Below are 13,699 nucleotides of genomic sequence, written 5' to 3'. Positions count from 1 at the left end.
TGAAGCCTAAAGAAGTTTCCAAAGACCTGGACATACTCATGGGGGATCTAACTTGGAGCACAGCCAGGTGTAGGTTGGCATTGGCAAAGCTAAAAGCTAAAACTCCTTCAGAATAAGTTGCCTGGGGGGCCTAGAAATTGAACTTTATTACTTAGCTGCTCAACTACAAAGGTTGCCCCTGCGGTTAGCAGGCATCATCTGCTAGAAATTTGGTATGAGACCTTCCCAAACTCAGAAAGGGCTGATGATCAAAATCTTTTTCCTGTACACATGCCCTGTCGGGCTCCCTTACGTAATACAGATAGCCCAGCTTCTGTCTGAGGAAGAGTATTTGCATCACATGACATGCTAAACTAATGCCCAAGTGACTCTTCGAATCTACATCCCCCTATTCCCAGGATGCTTTAAAGTAAGAGAGCTACTTAAGGAAAGAGCTGAAACAATAGGGACATCTATTTAGGGATGGTACACTTGTGTTCCAGACATTGACGGAGGAATGCGATGTCCACAGAGTGGCATGTCTAGGAAACTGATCAGTTGGCTCTACAAGGCACTCTTTAAACATTAAGGTACATCATTTTATGCCCTTGGAGGAAAACAAAAAAGATCAGTGAAACACTACAAGGAGCACCTTCTGAGTACCCACAATGTCAAGACTTCCAACTGGGTTCATACATATGGTGTGCGAGTGCCCAATTTCTAACCTAACAGAATACATAGGTTTGTTTAACATTAAGAGATGTGTATTAGGACTTTTTAAACACCCAAGATCAAGTTATGTTAAATCAAAATTCTTGAATCAGCATCTACTATTCTCAAGAAGAGCTATCACTTCGTTGTGGGAGGCTCCCTTACCCCCTTCAATGGCCAGGTGGAAATGCTGTACTATATTGGGCAGATGTGGAAAGCACTGAAGCACTACACAAGGAAGAAACAATTGGATTGAGAAAGTATCCTATTACCCAGCAATGGGACAAATTGACAGTAGTCCTCTTGAGGGTCAATAGAGATGATAACATGCCACCATGATGCCTTTTGTTAATAATCCAATGTTGAGTTCACTTTATTACTTGTAAATTGAGAAAATATCAATTGCCTTCGCCTATCAGTTGGCCAAACTGTAAACATAGACCTGATAACCCATAAGGTTTCCATGTGTGATTTCTGGGCTGTTTGAATATATGTTTTGAGGCACATAGGTTTCACTCAGGTTTGATACTTGCTTGTTAGGTCTTGGTTGCAGCCAGCTTTACCTATCTCGGGGTAGGACTATTTTTCCCAACATGTGACACACAGAGAAGTCTTTGAGTCAGTACCTTGCTCATAATTGGAGGACTGTGCTATCTACCTCAGTTGTCTGCTTTTAATTCAGTGGCTCTCCCAGTGTCTCACTGCTCTGATTTGGTAAATTGTATCCTTCCACTGCATACTTGAGGGGAATATTTTTTTCTTTTTTATTGTTCAGTTCATAAGAATGCACGTGCTTCCTTGCCCTCCTCTCTTGTATAACTTTGTGTTCTCTTTCACTCCCCAGCCCACTTCTGTTTTGTACATTCAGACTATTTCTTTTTACCCACATTTTCGTTTCACTTTCTCCATCACCCTGATACTGCCTGCTCTATTACCCATTCCGCTTAACATACCACAATGTATTTTTTGTGGGAGTTTACAGCTGCAGAGTGGTGCTTGGCCACTTGTTCAAATGTTTGTGCTTTTTTTTCACTGTAAAAAAAAATGTAAATTACCATTCTAACATGGCCGTTCATCCACACGCACAATGATTCCTGCTTGTGCATCAGTGTCCATCCGGGAAGGGGTTTCTCTCCATTAAAAACCCATTCCAACATTGCACGACATGCATGTGCATCATTCGGATGCATGGGTTTGAATGCCAGTGTAAACAAGCATTGGCAAGGCGTACAGCTCGGCCTTTTAAAGCTGAGATCTATTAACTTTGCTAATGCTTGTTTTCAAGCAGACATGCGCATCAAAAGTGTGGAGGCAATTCGCACTGCTACCAATTTCCTCTCAAAATGTACGAAAAAAACAGTCACACTTTCAACAGGTTTTTCCTTCCTCTTTAGTAGAATAAAATGTCCCTTAATGTAGCTGACCCTGCAAATTCACCCACACGTTGAGGGTGAGTTCATTTAACGTGCAGAAATATGGAAACTGCGCAGAAAACCGAGTTCCTCTCACGTGCCATCTGAAACAAAAACTACAATATTCATCCTTGACAGGCTAAAAGCAGAAATAGCTGCGACTGTGCAGGTAAGTCCGTCGCTCGAGTCATGCGTCATGAATGTTACAAGAGGTTCACATCTCCCTTGTCTCACTGGGGACCAGGTGAGGGATATAGAGTGCAGTGCGTGATGTGCTTTGATGAAAAATGAACACTCTTTGAAGTGAAAGCGTCAGCATGGTCACGAGGGTGCTGCACGAAGGAAGGGGCGGGAAACAGAGGATGGAGTGGAGAGAAAAAGGTCAGAGGTCGTTTACACCACAATCTGCTCGACCGTCTTTATGCAGTTACTATCTCAGCCTTAGCCGGGCTGTTTACTTCCCTTCCTTGGAGCAAAACTGCTTCTTACAGCAACCTGGTTCTTTTTACAGATAGCAGGCTATATATTGGGTTTTTTTCATCATATTTATTACGTGGGACATTTGGAATGATTTAAAAAACGCTATATTTTTCATGCCTTTAAGCACATGTTTGTACTATGTGACATTTGAGTCTCTGCTCATTGGTTCAAGTATGTGCCTCTTCCCCTTCCCCTCAGACGTGCTCCATCACTGATGGCGTCCCAGCCATCCACGCTCTGCTCCTCACTCAACCTGGGAAGGATAAAGTGCTCTATGTCATCTCCAGTTCCGTACCCTAGCAACTTCTTGCTCCATTTTCATCACCCTCATCCCAGGCATCTCCATTCCAGGGGTACAATTCAGGTTATCTACCTCCACCACCTAAACCACCACATTTGTACATAACCCACTAGTTAGTACCTTTGTAACATCTTCTGTCCTCCATGTTCTGTCACTCAGCAACATTACATCTTGACCAAGCCTCCTTATTCTTCTCCTCTGCTCCTTGCAGCTCCCTGGGAATGTTCCTGGCTCGGTCACCCTCACTGTGGTCACCCTTTCATTCTCTATGCCCCCCATCTCACAGTCACCACCTTCCGTCTCTCCATAAGTTGCAATATTGAAGCCTGCATTTCTTTCACCCTTCCCTGAGTACTGCAGTCTATCACCAACTGCACGCTAACTCACTGTTTCAATCGGCAACCCTCCTCAGCCTCAATGTACCAAAGCCCTTGTCTGACCCGAGGCAGACACTTCTCTCCCCCTAACCCATGAAATGTGATCGATTGCTAATCATGATATCTTTAAGAAGAAACTAAACGAACACCTCTTCTCAGGCCACAGCATAGATATTCCATTATCAACATGTCCAGTGAGATGATTGCAGGCCATTAGTGCTGCCACACTATCTTAGTTCTAAAGACCAAAGAGATATTTTAGAGAGTCCCACAACGAAGCTGCATGCCCACCTGACGGTCTGTGTTTTTGACCACCATACATAGACATCTCATTTAGTGCCATCTTGGGGTGCGGGAGGAAAAGGGACAAAATGTCCCAGGTCAAATGTTTTCCATGGCCCCACAGTCCTTCTGTAAAATATCTTGATAGATTGTTGATTGTGAGCATGCCTACCGTTTTCACCAATAATGTGGCAGCTTTTATAGTGACACCAAGAGACAGATCTCATGTTTTCTCTTCATTACCAGAAATAAACAGGTACTCATGGCACCTGCATAAAACAGAAACATCCAGAGGGGCCCACATTGCTTTAGTCCCAGGCCTCGTGATAACTTCTGATAAATTCAGATCAGGATGCCTATGGAAAAATTGAATCCAATTGTAGCCTAGTCCAGCTGTGAAGCGTATTGTTTCTAGGCACCTGTGTGTATTGTTGCCTGTGATAGGAATCAGATTGACAGCACGTGAGGCTACATGTCTTAATGTATATTCAGTATATCCATAGGGTGTTTTCTCCGCCTTGGTGATATCTCAGGAGAGCTGTGCTTTTTCGCAATTTAATGCAGGGATTTAAACTTTTTGACGCAGTGTGTTCTCTTCAGTAGGGTGGGCATACCCGTTCTCTTAGGCACCTGTTTCAGCAGTTATCAGTTGATTGGCACAATGACTCCTTTGAGACCTGTGGCCTATATCAAGAACTATAAGGGGGTGGTATTTTAGATTGTATATTTTCCGTATCAAGAACTTCTGTATTCATCATCTTACTTCAAGCTTCCTCCTGCACATGACAACATGCCTCAACCTCTCCTCTCCGTGATCTCTTCCCATGATTTATGCAAAGCGACACGCAGCACCATCCTGGTCCTCACTTAATCGAACTGTTCATCTGATATTGCAAATAACAATGTTTTTGGTAACGTTAACTAGCCAGTATCGCATCAAAGGGTGATATGTGGAAGTCAAGATGAGTCTGCTGGTCTACAAGTTCCACACCCAACATCATAACCAGATAACAACCCTCTTTTCGTCTGAGATAGAACCTGTATCAGTAATCTTGGAGTGCAAATGATTCAAGGCCCTTTGAAGAAGCAGATTTCTCTGGGTGAAATGCATCATGAGACAAACACAGGCAACGATCGCGAATAACAGCAGCTTTAACGAAAATTTGAGTGAAAAGCTAAAACCTTGTGAGATACCTGAAGTCTGTGTAATCTGGAAGAGCAGAATTGAGTGATGATGTATGTCGTAGGGAATAGAGCTGCACTATTGAATACTGAAAAACGGATCTGCTATATATAAATATGTCTGTTCTACCCTGCAATAAACACGTATTACATTATATGCTTAATTATTGTATTATTTTTGCATCCCTCTGGTCGCCTCAGAACAATGTCCATGAGGTGAGAGGTTTAGAGCACAGGGTGAGGAACAATTAGCTAATCATTCTCACTGGGCCGATGTACCTGGTTTTGGGATCACATGTTAGATCACAAATCCCCACCCCATCTGCAAACTGCAAACTCGTAATAATGCAGTATTGTAAGTGCAAAAGGACTTTTTCCATGCAGGAAAGTCAACAGGAAAAATCTGGCAGCATATATGTGGGGAAAATACAACCTTGTTCCAAGTTTTGCAGCTCAGGAAACGAGTAAAGATATTGCATTACTGCGCTGCCCCATCCCACTTCGTCCTACAGAACTGAAAATGATGTCATCATGATAGCTTATGCAGAAAAGGCTGAATTACTGTCAGTAATTCCCTGTGGCATGATTTTACCCCAGCCCCTAAAGTGAGGACCTCAGTAGGAATCATACTTACACGGTTTGTGAAATAAGTCAATTTTCATTCATCTCTGCTGCTTCACTTGTCAGCATTAAAACACAAGTAGAAAAGCCCTTTTCTTGGGTGTGGCTTGTGAGTGAAGGATTATTTCCCAAAACACTTGTTTTTAGTCAGCTTGAGGGGAAGTTCATCAGGGGAAACTGGCTACAGCTGTTTGGTAAGGTGGTCCCGGTGTGATGGAGGGAGAGACCAACAAACAGAGGGATATTAATCCTAGTACACACAGGTGTTTGCATGCATGTGCTGGTATTTAAAGAGCGTAAAGCTAATCAGGGAGCTACAGAGCACGGAACATCAAGAGGGTGAATGTAGGCTTGAGATCCTGTGCATCCAGAGGATGGCAGAGGTAGAGCAAGGATCTCTTCTGCCTTGAGTTCGACTGGGTGGCAGGACCTTGGAGGTTCTTCACCGATGGTGAATGAGATGCTCCTTGAAGAGATGTGTTGTGTTGTTTTCAGACCTGTGGGAGGGATGGGCAAATTCCGGTACATAAAAGGGTTTTCTATTTAGAATCTTGGTGCATACCTAGGGCAAGCCTGTTTTGTGGGGATTTCGTCCATCTTGCCAGTTTGTCTGGTTACCTTCTGCTCCTTTTGTTGTATGGGATCCTTATGATGTTCAATGTTTTCTCACCAGGTTGGATCGGGCATTGTTGCTCTTTATAAGAGATCGAACAGATCTTCAAGATGGTGATGGTTTCAAGAGGTAGCACGAGGAGGCCAACCCGTTATGGAGATGTGATACCATTTATCTGGGTCATTAATGTTCAGCTTGTACAACGTGGGTATCACACAACTCAAGTTACTATAGTCTGAGTATAAACAAATAATGTAATGGTGCACCATGGGACAATGTAGATAAGTCCAAATCAAACTTTGAATGTTCTGCTCCTTCTTTAGTCCAAAAAATTATTTAAAACTTCATGGTCCCAAAATTGCCACACAACAGATATGCAGCCGCACAGCCAACGGGTTTCGTTCACTTGGTTAACTTCTTTAGGGCATCACTGTTTATAGTAGGTCATAGTCATATGTTCTCAATTAAATGGTTTCCTAATTCGTATTTTAACAGTAAACCAGGACCCAGTCGTATTGCAACTCAATGCCCCACTACATGAATAAAGCGAGGTGAACCCCACTTATGACACCTGGATCCGCCTCAATGAAATAACAATCCAAGCACCACAATCAAGAAAGAACGTCTGAGTGTGTCTACCCACATCTTGGTCCTAAGTACATCACAGAGTGATCGCCACCACATTGCTGTGCCAACAGAGAGTTCCAATGGACTCAGGGGAGACCGGGCGCCCCTCCAGCCCCGCGCCCAGAGCATCGCCTCCCTTACAACGCGTCCTTATAGTGAGCGGATCATGTCACCGCTCCGAGCCGAGACGCAGATCAACTAGACGTACAGGCGCATACATTAAGGCAGCCACACGCTGTAGCATGTGGGGAACGTGGAGTTAAGCGGTTTGGCAGTCGAGTGGTGCCGTGCGCGGTGAGAGCCAACTGGAATGATTCACCCCAGGAGTGTCGGCGCACAGCAGTGTTGCAGGAGCTGTACGTTCGTGCGCTCGTGCTTGTAAGAAGTATTAGGTTCGCAAATGGCTTCATAAAGATGCAGTACTTTATGCCAGGGGACTGAAAATACTGTCCTTGGTGGAACATGTGGAAGATCATGATGATGCAATCCCAGTGCGCGTGGCAATATCATGTTATATACTATGATTTAAAAAAAAAAAAGTATATTTGGCCCATGCTACTAATATGAGTTGAGATGGTGGAGGGGCTTACAGGTGAAGGGGGCAATCTCTCCTATGCGCTCCCCCGCGCCCTCCGCTAACGAGCCCCTCTCCCCATCTTGAATCCATTATTACACTTAAACATTTCCACAACCAAGGACACAGAAGAAGCTCGTCAAATCCTTGCAGATAAAAATGTCGAAGTGGGCAGGGAAGACGCGTGTGCAGGCAAAAATTAAATAAGTATTTTTGTAATAATTTCTTCTTAGAACTAATCGAACAAAGACTGATTTAAAACTGGACGACTGGCAAGAAAAAGCATCGAGACTTAAAGAAAGGCGACAAGTCTAATTTGGCAAATTCAAATAAAATCCTCTCTTGTCGCCAATTTCTCAAATCAAATCCAATACGGTGGAAATTAACCTGGAAAAAGATTGAAAGTGCGTATGCGGAAATGATTTCTTTCGGAGATGTTTCATTTTTTGCATGTTTGTTGTTGGGAGAGTAGCATAGTGCAGATTTCGAAGTGGTACTATGCAGTCAGGCAGTAGGAGTTAGCATCGAGAATGAAAATACGTACATGTGGGGCTGTGCAATGCATTTAATGCCCCGCGCCACCCATTAGAGTCACAATCCCAGTGTCTGAGAGACGACTGCAGAAACACAAGAGGCTGTTATCGTGACAGGTTAGTGTTAGCCTAAGGGGCTTGATTTAAAGAAGTTGGGCAGGGATGCGTCAATTATGTGCCTCTCGCAGATGATAGCGAATCTGTACAAATACCTGTTTTCAATTCTGATACACCATGCTAAATATAGAATCGCCCCCCTAAATGTCTAGTTGTTTAATGAACAGTATGGAATTCCACATACTACGTATATGCAATTCCCCAATGCTGGCAGAGCATGGTACTGAAGCAAAGAGAAATACCGCGCTCTGCCAAGGATCACACCGTCTGGTCAAGTTGAAAGGCTGAGATTAGGAGGCAGGTGTTATGCTTCCGCACGCAGCTGTTTAAGCGCATCGGCTAACTTGCCCACTTTAAAACAACTCAATTTCCACATTCGACAGCACGTAGAGCTACCGCCACCGGAACTCAGACCCCCCCCCCCTTCAACCCCACACCGCGAGAAACTCCATCATCTGAGACCCATACGTTCGGTGTGGATGGTTTATTCAGTTCTAGATGCTGTTTTATATTGTTATATTTCCTTTCATCATTTGGGACTACATCTACCAGCAGGCATAGAATCTATCTAGAAATGACGAGCGGTGCACGTCTGGCAGAGCATGCGGTGCCTGCTTAAGAGTGGTCTATTCGCTCTCATGGTTACAGCAGCTCCTCCGTACACAAAACCCGTTCGAGTACTTGATTGATATATGTGAGAGCAACACAGACACCCGCGTGCAAGAAGAAAACAGGGGGATTCCAGACACGTGACGTCAACTCTCGAATATCCAGTCTCATTTAACAAGTAATAACATTTTAAATAGCCCTTGTACCGTCTCTTCTTGCGTTTCTAAGCGCCCTTGCAACAGATAAATACACATTTTTTTTATCAGAACGTCATACCACAGTGACCTGTTTCTAAGCGCAGTAAATGGTGTTACCACACAAATACATGCCGTTCAATTTGCCAACCTCTGCAGGATAACATCCCGAGTAGGCCCTGCCGAGACTGAAGCTAGTTACAGAGGCGTATCATAACCCCCGCCACCCCAGCCTCGGTGGTGCGGGGGTGGGGAGGGGTTGGGGGGGACCTCCAGGAGGCACCCTCGCAAAACTGGCAGGTGGTGGGCCCGTGCCCAAAGCCCTCTCCTTAAACACTCGGCTGCTGCAATTAAATGTGCCAACAGGGAATACTGAGGCAGCGTAATCCTGAAGCCATCTGGGCCTCTACAATCTATTACAGCCACTCCCTGCCCCTTCAGCTCACTCTTTCAGCTTTCTGCAGTCTCCCACTGTGACGCTTTTTGGTTTTTCTCTTCCTCCGTCTTTCCCATATGTGCCTTTTGCTCGCAGTAAATGCTTAAGGCAGAAAAATAAGTGCAGGTGCTCCGCACCGGAAACCACAAGCACAGCTTAAGTACTGCCCTCATGTACTTTACAGGGGGGCTCAAGTTTCGTTACTCCACTGGCTGGTTACATACAGATAACTGCATACTTCAAGAGCGATCCATCCTCTCCACTTGCAGTTCATAGGAATCTCTGCGATACTCTCATTTAACTCAAAGAAAACTCCAAAGCAAATATACCAATCCACCAGCGACCCACACTCGAATGTGTCTATTCTGGGTTAGACCCGGTTTCTGAGAGCTGTAGGGTTTACAGGCGGGTACTTACCGAGCTCTGATGTCCCCAGCAGCAGATGAAAGTGGTCCTAAGCGCCTGCCCCTCCCGTGGACCTTCCCCTTTGGGGCATCAACGGCGCAAGCACAGGAACAGTACCACCGGTGGCAAACATCTGCGCGTCCGCTGACCCGCTGGAACAACAGCAGGCGGACACTTCTCGTTTCTGAAGCTCTCCTCCTGCATCCAGCAAAACTTTCATTAAACCAAGGTGCCCTAAATGAGGTTCAATCGATTAGTAAGATTAAAAAAAAACTTCCGCGCTGTCCTTCCAAGCTTTGTCTTCATAAAAGCAATCCTTTGCCGAGCGCGTTTCAAGGGGGGGCTTTCCTTTGGCACGCCCACTTAAATCTTGTTTGTTTTAGTTGAGGCCTGTTTTTTCCAGGAATTCCATGTGCCGTCCTCATTCACAGGTTGCGCATCACTACCCGGATCGATGTTTAGAAACGTGGGCCCCCGCACCTCCTGTAAACTCCTTCCTTAAGAGGGTCCATCCGGTGCGGGTGCGGTGGCGTACAGCGCCCACGCTCTCCTCCTGTGGGCAGACGTCCGCGCACGGCGCTGTCCAGATGCTGTGGTGCTGAAGCCGCGGCGAGCCGAGGTGCGCGTACACTGCGCCTGCCCGCACACTGTGGGCGGCATGGAGCGGCAGCATCAGCCCAGCTCTGTGAGTCAGTGCTCCGCAAAGGAAGCTGAGAGACGGAGCCAGCAGCACGTGTTGCCTGGCGCCCACCCGCCTGCTCAGGTGACAGACCCCCTCACAAGGACAGACGCCGATCGGTGTCATACATGCTCTCGCTCGACTGCTCCTGTGCCGCATTTGAAATCTGTAACCAGCTCACGGTTTTACACCGCCTGATGCTTAATTTGTACAGGTGGGTGCAGGTGGTGGACACCGGTGCTCATTTTCGGGGAAAGTGACTTATTTTTCATCATTATGCTTTGAGCCAGCGGGAGGAAGCAGAAACGGCGACTCAAGGAGAAAAGGAAAGACACACCAAAGGGTGGATACAGGAATGTGAAAGAGCTGGCATACAGATGAGGAAGTGGGAGGGAAGAGGTGCTAAAAAGTCGCCAGGTGTAATCAAAATTAGGCAACCTTGGTATTTGGCAAGGATGCCCTTGATGAAAGCTTGAAATGCTAAGACCTTCATTGGGGATGTTTTGCGCAGCAGCGCTTCTGAGGCGAAGCGAGCAGCAAAGCGAGGTCCTGCTTTGGAGACGCAGTGCAAAGCGGCAGTTCCGATGCATAACTGAATGGAGGTGCATTGTGCTGCGTCGGTTCTGCCCAAGAGACCACATCTGGGCTGCAGAGCACCTTTAATCCCAAATCCAAGGGTCCAGGACTGGGGTGGCACCACTTGGGGGCAAAATGCACAGCAGGCATCAGTGTCCAGATGCTGGTTCCAGGTGGTTTTAGCTTTTTCTGTCCCTGAGGCTCTGATCAGGAGGCCAGCCAACAAACCCTTGGAGTCACTGTGGAGCTCCTGGGTTCAAGATGCAGGTCCAGTCTTATACACTTGGGCCTCAGGGCAGTAGAGTAGTAGGGCAGCAGAATAGCAGTCCTTCTTGTAGGAGAGCTGCATAGCAGTCCTTCTTAGTCTTCCATAGGCCCAGAGGTGTATTGAATAGTTGGGTGTGAGTGTTTAATATTATTAATTGGTGCCATGTTTGAAATAAGAGAATGTTCTGGAAGTTTCCACCCCAAGAGCTATTTAGACATTTCTGCCTCCTTGCCCTAGTTCAGCTTATTTGGGGGCACAAAAGACTGTCAAACCCTTTGTGAGTGTACAGCGGTAGGGCCTTTATGTTCCTCCCCCATCAAGTCCTGGATGGCCCATCCTGCAAACACCTATTCCCTCATTGTCTAGGAGCAATGCACAAAGACCAACTGCCAACTCCACCTAGTCATGTGTCCCTGGATATAGGCTGCAGGCACCAAACGGCTGGGACAAGAACATCCCAACTTTCTAAAAGTAGCATTTTCAGAATTGTGACTTAAAATCCCACATTACCATTAAAGAGGGGTTTCAAATAAATGTCTGTAGACCCAAACACAACATTCCTACGTGCTCCCAATTGAAAGTTATGATTCTCCCATAGGTCTAGCAGTGTACTGAAGGGTTGAGCCTGAGGGTCTAATATTTATACTTGGTGCCAGCTTTCAAATAAGAGGTTATGGAAGTTTTTACCCTGCCAGGTGTTTGGAAATTTCTTCCTCTCTGCACTGTTCCAGCTTTTCTGGGGCACAAAAGACTAGTTTCAATTCCTCTGTGAGTGTACTGAGGCAGGGTCTTTGTGATGTTTAAGTGTGGTAAATGACACCTCCTCCCCCTAAAAATCCGGGATGGGCCATCCTGCCAGCACTACAATACACAAAGACCAACTGCCAGTTCCACCTAGTCATGTGACCCCGGGTACAGGCTTCTGGCACAAACCGGTTGGGAAAAGAACATCTCAACTTCTTAAAAGTGTAATTTTCAGAATTGTGACTTAAAATCCCACATTACCATTAAAGAGGGGGTTTAAATTGCCTGTCTTTAGACACCAAACACAATATTTCTACCTTCTCCCAATTCAAAGTTATCACATATTAAATGTAATGAGGTAAGCCAATGTTATTCTATGGGAGAGGTAGGCTTTTGAGTAGTGAAAAACACATGTAAGAGTTTTTCACTTCCAGTACATGTAAAACTCAAAAGTACATGTCCAACGTTTTAAATACACTGCACCCTGCCATATAGGCAATTTAGGGCCTACCCTGGGGCAAGATATGTATTAAAAAAGTGAGGGTTAGGCCTGACAAAAGGTTTATTTTGCAGGTCAAAATGGCAGTTTAAAACTGCAAGCCTACGGCCAGATTTACAAGGAGTCTTCACAGTCATGGAGGAGGCTCTGCAGTTGTGGCAGGATCTCTGCAATGAGAAATTGCAGTGCGGAGATCCCATCATGTCTGCTGAGGCTCTTTGTGAATTAGACCCACAGCCTGCAATGGCAGGCCTGAGAGACGTTAAAAGGACTACTTAAGTGTGTGGCACAATTAGTGCTGCAGGTTCCCTAGTACCATTTAATTTACAGGCAATGGGTACATGTAGTACCATTTTACTAGGGACTTAGAAGTAAAATAAATGTGCCAATTATGTGTAAGTCAATTTTGCCATTGTTAGACTTGGCATCCTTGGCGTGGTCTCCCCTAACCTTTTGCCTCTGTGTCCCAGGTTGTTGATGTGTGCTGGTCTCTGTTTTTGCTGGTTTTGATACTCTGGGAACTTTACCATTGCTATCCAGTGCTAAAGTGCAAGTGTTCATATGTAAAATGTATGTATAATTGGCTTTCCATGATTGGCATATTTGATTTACTAGTAAGTCCCTAGTACAGTGTACTAGAGGTGCCCTGGCCTGTAAATCAAATGCTTCTAGTGGGCCTGCATCACTAGTTGTGCCACCCACATTAGTAGCCCTGTAAACATGGCTCAGACCTGCCACTGCAGTGTCTGTGTGTGCAGCTTTAAATTACCAATTCGACTTGGCAAGTGTACCCACTTGCCAGGCCTAAACTTTTTCTTTTTATACATATAAGACACCCCTAAGGTAGGCCCTAGTTAACCCCATGGGCAGGGTGCAGCGTATGTTAAAGATGGGACATGTACTTATGTGTTTTTTATATGTTCTAACAGTGAAATACTGCCAAATTCGGTTTTCACTGAAGCAAGGCCTATCTCTCTCAAAGGTTAACAAGGGGGCTGCCTTTAAATGTTATTAAAGTGCAGATTCCCTTTGGAATCAGATATAAATATGGAGTTTCGGGTCTCTGCGCTCACAATTTAAAAATACATCTTTTAGTGAAGTTGGTTTTTAGATTGTGTGTTTGAAAATGCCACTTTTAGAAAGTAGGCATTTTCTTGCTTATACCATTCTGTGACTCTGCCTGTTTGTGGATTCCCTGTCTGGGTCAGTTTGGCTCACTGTGCCACTGGATTCAAGCTAGCCTGGCTGATGAGGGGTGAAACCCCAAAACCGGTCCCAGGATGCTTGTTTCCGGTCCAGGGAGAACCTGGCCTGGCAGTTCGGGCTGGACTGTTCCCTTGAGGAACAGGGTCAAGACTGATTTGCATATGGCTGGGTTCAAACTGGGGTGGCATGGTGAGCAAAATAATGGTTGGATTAAACCCAGATCTGTGACTGGGGGTGAATGTTTGATTGGTTCCGCATTCCGTCCATCCAGTTA

General features: G+C 45.5%; 1 long non-coding RNA gene across 1 annotated transcript in view; it reads right to left on the bottom strand.

Moving 5' to 3' along the window:
* Positions 1-9,940, bottom strand: part of LOC138293497 (uncharacterized) — a 140,417-nt gene extending 130,477 nt beyond the window's left edge. Inside the window, exon 1 of the long non-coding RNA XR_011203021.1 lies at positions 9,466-9,940. This is a non-coding gene — a long non-coding RNA (uncharacterized lncRNA). The remainder of the gene's footprint in view (positions 1-9,465) is intronic.
* Between the last annotated feature and the right edge of the window lie 3,759 nt (positions 9,941-13,699).

Source organism: Pleurodeles waltl, chromosome 4_2, assembly GCF_031143425.1.
Source record: "Pleurodeles waltl isolate 20211129_DDA chromosome 4_2, aPleWal1.hap1.20221129, whole genome shotgun sequence".
NCBI lineage: Eukaryota > Metazoa > Chordata > Amphibia > Caudata > Salamandridae > Pleurodeles > Pleurodeles waltl.
Note: the sequence above shows the minus strand (reverse complement) of the source record. Positions and strands in the feature narration are given on the sequence as shown.